This window comes from Melospiza melodia, unplaced genomic scaffold (assembly GCF_035770615.1).
Source record: "Melospiza melodia melodia isolate bMelMel2 unplaced genomic scaffold, bMelMel2.pri scaffold_48, whole genome shotgun sequence".
NCBI lineage: Eukaryota > Metazoa > Chordata > Aves > Passeriformes > Passerellidae > Melospiza > Melospiza melodia.
In genome coordinates, this window is record NW_026948796.1 from 1,684,597 (window position 1) to 1,694,912 (window position 10,316).

Here is a 10,316-nt window from a genome sequence, read left to right on the forward strand (position 1 = left end):
GTTGCCGCCGTGACATCGGAGACACCAGCAGCTGCCGTGACATCGCTGCCACCTCCTGTCTGCAACCCGCAACAACCGGGAGCCTCGGCTTGGACTTATCAGCAGCAGTAGACGTCACAATAATGACGAACCGGCCTGAGTGGATACTCACTGGAGTAAAGGGTCCTCTTATATTAAATGGACAAACATGTGGAGCATTATTGCTGGGACGTTCCTCTACAACTATGTTGGGATTATTTGTTTTGCCTGGTGTTATCGATGCGGACTTTACAGGGGAAATACAAATTATGGTTTACACCCTTTATCCTCCGATTAAAATTACAAAAGGACAACGTATTGCACAATTGATACCACTATCACAAATGACATCGGGAATACAATCATTTACTGGGCAAACATGGAATGAAAAAGGTTTTGGGTCTACTGGTATTACACTTTTAACTGTGGATTTACAAAATAGACCAAAGCAAAAGGTTGAAATTACTTATGGGCATCAAAGCATAACCCTTTATGGATTATTGGATACAGGAGCAGATACTAGCATCATTTCTCCAGAAGCGTGGCCACAACATTGGCCCCTATTCCCAACATCAAACATGCTGACAGGAGTGGGAGGATTTACATTGGCAAGCAGATCGCCGTCTTTGTCTGTGTGCATTGAGAATCAACAAGTATCTGCTGTGTTTTCAATTGTTCAACTGCCTCCTACAGTTTCCTGCTTAATTGGAAGGGACATTTTAACACAATTGGGAGTGGTGTTAACTAATCAGCACCCTTTGGGGTAATTGCCATTGCTTGGACTTTCCCCATTCCACTCACCTGGAAAACGGATACACCAGTGATGGTTAAGCAATGGCCATTAAAAGGGGAGAGTCTTATGCATGCCCATGAATTGGTACAGGAACAATATACAAAAGGGCACCTACGACTATCCACAAGCCCTTGGAATACACCTATTTTTGTAATCAAAAAGAAATCAGGGAAATATCGTTTGATACATGATTTGAGGGCTGTAAATGACCAAATGGAACCAATGGGGGCCTTACAGCCTGGTCTTCCAAATCCAGCTATGATTCCAGAACACTGGCCACTTTTAATTATTGACCTAAAAGATTGCTTTTTCACTATTGGCCTGCATCCTGATGACATGAAGAGATTTGCTTTCACTTTACCAGCAATAAATCATGGAGAACCAGATAAAAGATTTAAATGGACGTCTCTTCCGCAGGGCATGCGCAACTCTCCCACTTTATGTCAGCTTTATGTTGATGCTGCATTACAGCCACTACGTCGCAAATGGCCAGCAACTATAATATATCATTACATGGACGATATTTTGTTTGCACAGCAACAGCCATTCTCCTCTTTACAGATTAACACCATTAAAAATACTCTTGCTGCATATTCACATGTTATTGCTACAGAGAAAATTCAGACTACAAGGCCCTGGAAATATTTCGGATGGACTCTGACGGATCAAATAGTAATACCACAAAAATTGGAATTACAATTGGACATTAAAACTCTACATGACGCACAGAAGTTGCTGGGAGACTTACAGTGGCTGAAACCTATTGTGGGAATACCAAATCATTTATTAGAAGCCCTACGGCCTTTGTTAAAAGGTGTGGACCCTACTACTCCTGTACACCTGACAAAGGAGCATCATCTTGCTTTGCAGCAAATTAGTAACTGTGTACAGCAAGGGTATGTGTCTCGTCGACAACTCGACCACCCCATTGACCTTACTATCTGGAATAGCCCTTGCCACTTGCTTGGTGCTCTCTCTCAGTTGCAAAAGAAAATGGGGGAGATATGGGTGTTGGAATGGTTATCACCACCACTACAGCATAAGAAAACAATATTTTCAAAAATTGAACAATTGGCTGCATTAATCAAAAAGGGGCATCTCAGAATTCTTGAAGTGGATGGTAGAGAACCTGCTACTATTAGATTGCCTATGGAAAAAGAAACCTTGGACTGGTACTTGATTAATTCGAAGAATTTACAAGAAGCATTATTGATGTCACCTGCTAAAGTAGAGACTAGTAAATTAGTGCCTAGAGTTTTGCAATGGATTACAGAATGGAACTGGATCACTCGACCTTTGAGAGAAGAACGTCCCATAGAAGGAGCTATTACAGCTTTTACAGATGCAGGAAAGAAATCAAGGAGTGCTGCTGTTACCTGGCAAGAAAAAGGACAATGGAAGCATCAACTCCTCACAGCAGACCCTGCAGATAGCTTACAAACTTTGGAATTGTTAGCAGTAGTATGGGCGGTGTCCAACTTACAGGAGCCTTTAAATGTGGTCACAGACTCTATGTATGTTGCAGGAGTAGTCAAACAAATAGAGGAAGCAGCAATTAAGGAAGTGAATAATAAACGATTGTATAAGTTACTGATAACGTTAAGGAAGGCTTTACGAGAAAGAAATGCAGCATATTCTTTGATTCATATTAGGAGTCATAAGTGGTCTGAAGGTTTAGGAGAAGGGAATGAACGTGCAGATAAATTGGTTACCCTACCCATTGATAATTCTTGTCCTATTGACAAGCACACATTGGCCAGAGAAGCACATAGTAGATATCATCAAAATGCAAGAGGATTAGCAAAACACTTTGAGCTGAGTTTGTCAGAAGCCAAGGCCATTGTCAGAGCATGTCCAACATGTAGTTATCATAATGGTGGAATAGGTCTAGGCATCGGGGTTAATCCTCGAGGTTTAGAAATAAATGAGAAATGGCAAATGGATGTTACACACATAGCCAGATTTGGTAAAGTCAAGCATGTGCACGTCACCATAGATACATACAGTCATTACATATGGGCTACGGCTCAGGCAGGAGAAAAAGCAAACAGGTTATCAGACACCTGTTAAGTTGTTTCGCTGTTACGGGAGTTCCAAAGAGTATCAAAACCGATAATGGTCCAGCTTATGTAAGTGCTAGGGTTCAAAAATTTTTGAATCAGTGGTCTGTTAAGCACGTGACAGGTATTCCACACTCTCCTACTGGACAAGCAATAGTGGAAAGAGCAAATGGTACCCTTAAGCAGTATATTGAAAAACATCAAGATTTGACAGATCCACAAGCATGTTTGGCTAAGGTTTTGTATGTGATTAACCATTTATGCATTTTTTGGGAAGATGATACCCCTCCTGCAATGAAACATCATCCGAGGTCAGGTCAGGAAAATACTAAGGAAACAGAGGTCTGGGTTAAGTATAAGAACCCAAGTACAGCATTATGGGAAAAACCTGCAAAAGTATTATATTGGGGTCAGGGGTATCTTTGTGTTTCCACACCTACAGGGCCTTTGTGGGTGCCTGCTAAGTGGACTAAACCTGTTTTTGATGCAGCCTCTGGTGGATCGCCTTATGGAGGAGGACAGGGAGCGACTGGGGAAGAAACTGCTTCTAGTCCTACAACTACTACTGTTACAATTGAAGGGGTACTCGGAAGCGGTGGACAGAGCACTGACACGTCACTATCGGACAACCCAGGAGTTGACTGGTTTTATTGACTCATTATCAACTTTTCGCTTAACAAATCCAGCGAAACTACATTGCCTTGACTGTCACAATCCACATTGTGCTGCCTGGATAGCTCTCCGTTGTGGGGGTTGTGAAAGAACTTTTTGGATAGAACAATCATTATTGTGGGATTTGTGGTGTCATACTTGTGAACACGAGCAAATGTGGGGTAAAAGTTGGCAAGATGAATTAAGGAGACAAACAGGGCAAAACGCATATATAGCTTTAAATCTTTATGAGTTTCCTGAACTGAAAATTCTTGCTTATTATCCATGGGAGGTACAATGTATTGTGAATAGAATTAAGGTTCAAAGTAAATCACGTATAGTTTCTATAAGGTGTAGGAAATTAGTGCCTTTAACACAGCATTCAATTGTAGGACCCTTCAAAGGAGATCCTGATAGGGCATTAGATTGCTGCATTGACAAGTTGCAAAAATTGAGTTTGCAAGTGGCAGGACCAGTAAAATCAGGAGCAGCAAGATTGAAGACAGATAAGAAAAAGAAGGCAAAAAGGGAACAGTCTCATTTGAATAAGGATATCAGTGATTGCTAATTAATTTTCTATGATTAGAACAATTTTACAGTTGTTGGATCCTCAGGAGGATATAGTTGTTGAGGAAGATAAAGAACAAGAACTACGATTACGAAATAAGATACGCCTTGTATTAAAGAAAGAGCTTGAACTATTAGCCTCATATAGTAAAAAAGCTGAAGAGGCTTTGTGATCACCACCATTGAATTGGTTGCATTGGGTTGAAGAACCAGAATTTTATACTGGTCCTTACTTGCATTCACTTCCTTGTTATGTTTGCAAAAAGGATAAAGATAAGTGCTATGCATGGGTAGCTTTGCATTGTGCAGATTGTAATCAGGTTTATTGATATTCACAGAGGTCATTGGGATATTTATGGTGTGCACCTTGTTCTGGAAGGTGGATTCGAAATTTTTTCTGGGTTAGAGCTCTTGAACAAAGTACTGGCCTGCCAGGTCGGACAGGATTACAGCTTTTTGAGAGTGCAGAACAAGTAGTTATAGCATATCTTAGGTGGAAGTTGCAGGAAAACCTTAGAATATTTGAAATTACTAAAGCCTCACGCATCATGGCACCTCGCTGTAAAGCTGATTTGCCTTCAAACTTATCTCATGCTATACTTGTGAGCAAGGATGCTGATTTAGAATTAGATCAGTATATTGGAAAATTGACTCAGCCTTACAATAGACAATCTAGCAAACCAGGGAAAAGAAAGAGAAGAAAGGAAAAACAAAGCAAGCAGAAGGAAGGAAAGGAGAAGCAAAGCAAGCAGAAAGAAAAATGAGGTTTGTTCTTGTTATACTGCTCAATGCTGTAGCAAGTGAAGCAGTAGGAATAACACACTTTAGTCAACCAAGGGAAAATTTATGGGTGACACTTGCTAATCAAACTAACCAATCATCACTTTGTCTTAGTCTTGGAGGAGTCACTAACCCATTTCGAACATGCCTGGTGGGACTTCCGGTGTGGTCTCCTGGAGAATTTTGCAGTTTGATAAACAATCAAACCATATGTATGTCTAACATGTCAAACATCACATTGCCAGTGCAACAAGGGTATACTGCAGGTCAGAGTGATGGCTATCGTCAATGCTTACTAATCCAATCACTTAACACCTCTTTGCATTCTCCTCCTAAAGAACTGGATCTTTTTGGAAGTACAAATGCCAGTATATCTAACACTACAGCTGGCGGATGGTTTAGCTTCAAACTTTCGGATGCTCAGAATTTAAACCAACCTAAAGAAACATGGGCTACCCTAGATTCATCCCTGAATGTGAGTGAATTCTCTCCACAGCATTACAGTCAATGTAACGGCACAAATATCACAGCACCAATGAAATTACCCACAGGAATATTTTTGATTTGTGGAGACAGGGCGTGGAATGGTATACCAGCTAAACCACAGGGTGGACCCTGTTTTTTGGGAAAATTGTCACTGTTTCACCCTAATGTGTCCTTGCTAATGCAGCTGAGTCAAAATTCAAACAGGAAAAAACGTAGCATACATGACTTAGACTGCAGCCAGATAGGAGATCCACGGTTTTGGGGCACATTCAAACAGGTGGTGGTTTCAACTATCTTACCAGGAGGATCTGCCAATAAAGCCATGAATTTAGCAAAACAATTAGGATGCTGGGCAAGGGATGAGCTGAACAAGACATCACAAATTCTAGACATGCTAACTGCAGATGTGCAAAGTGTTAACCATGCTGTTTTGCAAAATAGAGCTGCTGTAGATTTTTTGCTCTTAGCACAAGGACATGGATGTGAAGAGTTCGAGGGAATGTGTTGCATGAATCTGTCTGATCATTCGGTGTCCATTCACACTAAGATAAAAGAATTACAACAGGGACTTCACAAACTTAAGGAAGAAGAAGGTTTAGAAATTGACGAATGGCTTAAAGGCTTAGGACTTGGACCGTGGCTGAGGAACCTTGTGATCTATGCTATAGGACTGCTGGGTGTAATCTTACTGTTTTTGCTTATTTTGCCTTGTATCTTTAACTGTATCCAAAACATGGTCAGCCGTACAATAGCAAAAACATGGCAAACTAATCTCCTTGCACAAGAAGAAAACGGGGGAAATGTGGAGAGATTTATTAATAATTGGTTAGCTGAGAAAGGCCATACTGACATAATGCCGCTGGTTAAGCTGAAGGAGGAAAGTCAGCAGTCGGCAAGCTGAAAGGAAAGGTCAGCAGTGACCTTGCTGCAACATGAGGATAGGGAGTAGAGATTGTTCCTGAATATATCCTTAGAATATGTAGAAAGTATCAAAAGTAGAACCATAGGAATGCAGAAGTAGGCGTAGGTGTTGATATGTAACTGACCAATCCTGAGCTCAACTTTTGCAATATGTATGAAGCTCATTATGAACTGTATTTAACCCGCCGTACTGATCAATAAAATTGGGCCTGTGATGATAAAATTGATGTCCTGGTCTCCTTCCATCGACACTCTGTTTTACAAAATTAAGCACTGTGTCTACTTACACTTGTTTTACTGCCTTGCAAAAAAGGCTGTACTTGTCACAGCCAAAACTCTGATATGCCCACAGACACAGACACACATGTGCACCCCCCCCCCTTTTATCTCAAATTCACTAGGGCCAAGGCTTGAATTGCTGTGAGGGGGAGAATTCTTGGAATTCCTTTAACTCGCTTTATTGTAGTTAAGCATAAATCACCGTACTAGAGTTCTCCTGTGTAAAATACTACTCTTGTTGCAACAAAATCTTAAAATCTCCACAAACACCACTATCCAATCTGAGAATCAAATTACCACAATGCAGCAGAAGAAAATCACCACACAAAATCACTGGGAAAGGGCATATCTCTCAAAGTGCTCACTTTTCTCAACACAACACAGCATACCATAATTCGGCATTTACTCACATCAATTTTTCTTGGACACAATCAAAATAACAGCACACAGTCTAGAGATCAAGTCCAAACATCCAAGGCAAAGGAACTCTCTGAGCTCATACTCACGGTTAAAATGTACCAAATCTGCACAAATCACTACATTTAAACACAATAAATACCATCACTGTCGTTCCTCCACTCGCTTCTCTCCCTGCCCCCGCAGCCTGCTGCAGCCAGCACCTCTGGCCTCTATTGGCTGCTTCAAACACGGGTAGTACTGACCCCCCCGCACTGTAGGGCACTGTAGATTTACTCTCTTTTATATACCATATACTTATACACTTGCACGATTAGAAACACAGTGCACTGACCACACAATGCATTGACCATACAGTGACACAGTGTCCAGACATCACACACACACACAAACAAAACACACACAGGTTCAGCAGTTCTGCTGTATCAGAACGATGAACCCCCAACACACACATACACGGGTTCACCCGGCTCACCCCCAGAGCCACTACCGGTTTTGCTCTACAAGAATGATGAACCCCGTCTCTAATACAGCTGCTCCATCAGCTATACCCAGACGTCTCTGGGTGGTTTACTCATTTGCTCTCTTTTCCCTCCCCCAGGGGCCCCTCAGTACATACCGTATTCTCCTCTGCAGGCCAGCAGGTCGTTTTCTGTCCTCGCAGGTGGCAAGTTGAGACAAGCGGAGCCCCACCAGGAAAAAAATCCTAGGGTGTGCCTTGGAGGTTCGTCTATCCCCCCTGCCCCTGCAGGGACAGAGAACCCCTGGCTGGCTTGCCATAATGTTTTGCGGAGAAAAGAAGAAACCTCACAACTATATAAAAGTTGTAAAGCTCGGTTTGTTTATTTATGGCACCGGACACATGCGGAGAAAATTAATTCTCCTCAAAAGGCATGCGTACCCCTGAAGACCTCAGGTCTCCTTTTATCCCCCTTCCAAATGCATATGCATACAGTTTCACAACAGGTTCATATATATTCATTCCGCGTGACATTTATCACCAGTTCTTCTTTATCAAAGGAATTCCTAGGGCGGGGGCAAATTGACCTCTTGGTCTTTTCTGTTTTTCTTTCTCTGTCTCCTTGCTGTCTCGGCATGCGAGTTTTTCCTTCAGCTTTGGCCTCACAGACTTTTCACCTCTCCTAGACACTTCACCTAATTCAGAATGGATCTCTACTCTGTCTCACTGTCATGGCAAGATTTAGGAGAAAATGCCTTTGACCACTATTTTTCCATTTTCACAGACCTTATTTTTTTCCAAAAATCTCCCAAGATGGGGTTTGAAGGCCTCATCCCATAACCAGCAGGTAAAGACTCTAGACTGTGGGCTCAGTTGTGTGGAGATTGAGGACAGAACAGGAATAGTCTGGGAGGGATGGATGGGTGGTTTCAGAGAGGCTGGAGCTTTTCTTCATAGAGGATATAAGCATGAGAAGGAAACAATGGAAGCAAGGGCAGCTGGGGAGGTCCAAACTGGACATGAGGAGAGCGAAATTGCTCTCCCAGGGCAGGGCTGTGGTGCAGCACGTCCCCCAGCAGGAGCCTGGAGCAGCCTAAGGCTTTGTGTGGGCAGGAAGAGGCAGGCAGGAGGTAGAGCTGTCAGCAAAGGAAGGGCCCAGCCAGGTGGGGCAGCCAGGGGATGCCGACAGCCTGCAGGGACAGAGGCACAGGTTTACTCAGCATCAGACACACCTTTCCCGTGCTTGTCCCCACCTGTCCTCACTGCTTCCAGTGTTCTACTCTACCTGGAACCTGGGGACACTTTCTCAGTCTTTTGCCTCACAGAGATCTAATTAAAGTACAAGAAACTTCAGTGTTTCCGTCTTACATTGAGTTCCTGACAAATTTTTTGAGCCCTCTCGGAGGGACTGGGTCTGATGCAAAGAGCACCAAAGCCCCAGAGGGTCATTAAAGTCCCTGTGCTGTGTCTGTGCTGCTGAGCTGGACTGGGCTCCTGGCCCAGAGGCAGCTCCTGGCAAGGGCAGCGCTGCAGAGAGACAGCTCTGGCCAGGAGCAGCTCCTATGCACAGCCCAGCAGGGCTGGGGCACTGCCAGGGCCCTTCAGGGACACCAGCAGGGCACAGACAGAGCTCACAGGGGCTCAGAACTGGCAGGGGCTGTGGGATGTCCCAGAGGGGTCTGTGTCACAGCAGCACCTCTGTGGCTGTCTCATAGAGGCACAGAGCAGCTGTGATGGCTGCAAAGGGCTGTGTGACAGAACAGAGTAGGCTGTGTGAGGCCACAGATTGGGCTATGACATCACAGAGTTTGTTGTGAGAGGTCATTGAGAGGCTACAACATCATAGAGGGGACTCTGTGACAACGCAGAGCAGGCTGTGACATCATGGCATGGCTGTATGATATCATAGAGCTGGCTGTGAGGTCAAAGTGTCTGCTGTGACATTAAAGAGTGTTAGTATGACATCACAAAGTGGGTCTTGTGGCATCACTGAGGGGTTGTGACATCACACAGCTGTCTGTGACATCATAGAGAAGGGCCATAGAGCAGATCCTGCTATCATAGAGGGTGGCTCTGTGACACCAGAGAGTTGGTTGTGACATCACTGGTTGGCTGTGTAACATCACAGAGCAGGCTGTGACATCACAGAACAGAATCTGACATCACAGGGTGGCTTTGTGACATCACAGTGCAGCTGCATGACATTCCAGGGTGACGTTCCAGAGTTGGCTGTGACATCACAGGTGGCTGTGTGACATCACATTGGCTGTGTGACATCACAGGGGAATATGTGACATCAGAGGAGCTGTGTGACATCACAGGTGCAGTGTGAAATCACAGCGGCTGTGTGACATCACGGGGCAGAGTGACATCACACAGATGGCTGTGTGATATCACAGGGGATGTGTGAGGTCACTGGGGAGGTCACTCTGCCCCGGCCCCCCTCACAGTTCCCCCCAGAGCAGTCCAACCCTGCTCGTGCACAGCGGGGTCCCCTGTCCCCCTGGGTCCCCCCGACCCCGGCCCCGCAGCCTCCCCCCGAGGATGTTACATGAGATCGACCCCAGAGCCTGACACAGGGATGGGGGGCCGGGGCCCTGGGGGTGGGACAGTTGGACAGGGACACCTTGGCAGCGTCCCCGTGTCCCCCAGGGCCAGAGCCTGGGCCAGGGCTCCTTCACCCTGTTACAAACGAGGCCTTGAGAGCGCTGAAAAAAATCCCCAGCAAGGGAGCAGCAAAAAACAGATTTAATATTAAGGGACAGCAGCACAAAGTTCCTTGGCAAGAGTCACTCTGCTCCTGACTGGGCACTTCAGGCACACCAAGGAAACAAAGCAACAACAAAACCAAATCAAATCCAGGCAATCAAACCAGAAATTAATC